General features: G+C 21.0%; 1 protein-coding gene across 1 annotated transcript in view; it reads right to left on the bottom strand.

Annotated features, from left to right (window-relative positions):
- Positions 1-386, bottom strand: part of LOC108753547 (cytochrome P450 4C1-like) — a 27083-nt gene that overhangs the window by 4048 nt on the left and 22649 nt on the right. The window lies entirely within an intron of this gene.

Genomic DNA, 386 nt, shown 5'->3' with positions numbered 1-386 from the left:
AAGCTTTAAAACTTTTTTTTAAATTTAAATTTCGTTCATTTTTAATAAAAATATTATATATACAATTTTAAGCTAACAAAATCGGACGAACTTTTTTGTCAGTTCAATATAAAAATAGTCATAGTCGTATAATATCCAATTAAAATTGATATCTATATAAATTACCTATAAATTATAATCTTTCCCATGTCGTGAATTGCCTGACGGTATTGTTGAAATTCACTCATTTCTTGCAAGGAAGTGCCCATGGCGGTTTCTAAATATATTTATTAACAGTAAATATTTAATTGATTAATTTATCAAACCTTTTTTATAAAATTATGTAAAAACATGCAAATTTAAGGTTAGATATAATTAATAAAAATATTTATAAATATAAATTAATG

This window comes from Trachymyrmex septentrionalis, unplaced genomic scaffold (genome assembly GCF_001594115.1).
Source record: "Trachymyrmex septentrionalis isolate Tsep2-gDNA-1 unplaced genomic scaffold, Tsep1.0 scaffold7, whole genome shotgun sequence".
NCBI lineage: Eukaryota > Metazoa > Arthropoda > Insecta > Hymenoptera > Formicidae > Trachymyrmex > Trachymyrmex septentrionalis.
The sequence above is the reverse complement of the archived record's forward strand: the minus strand, read 5'-3'. Positions and strand labels throughout refer to the sequence as shown.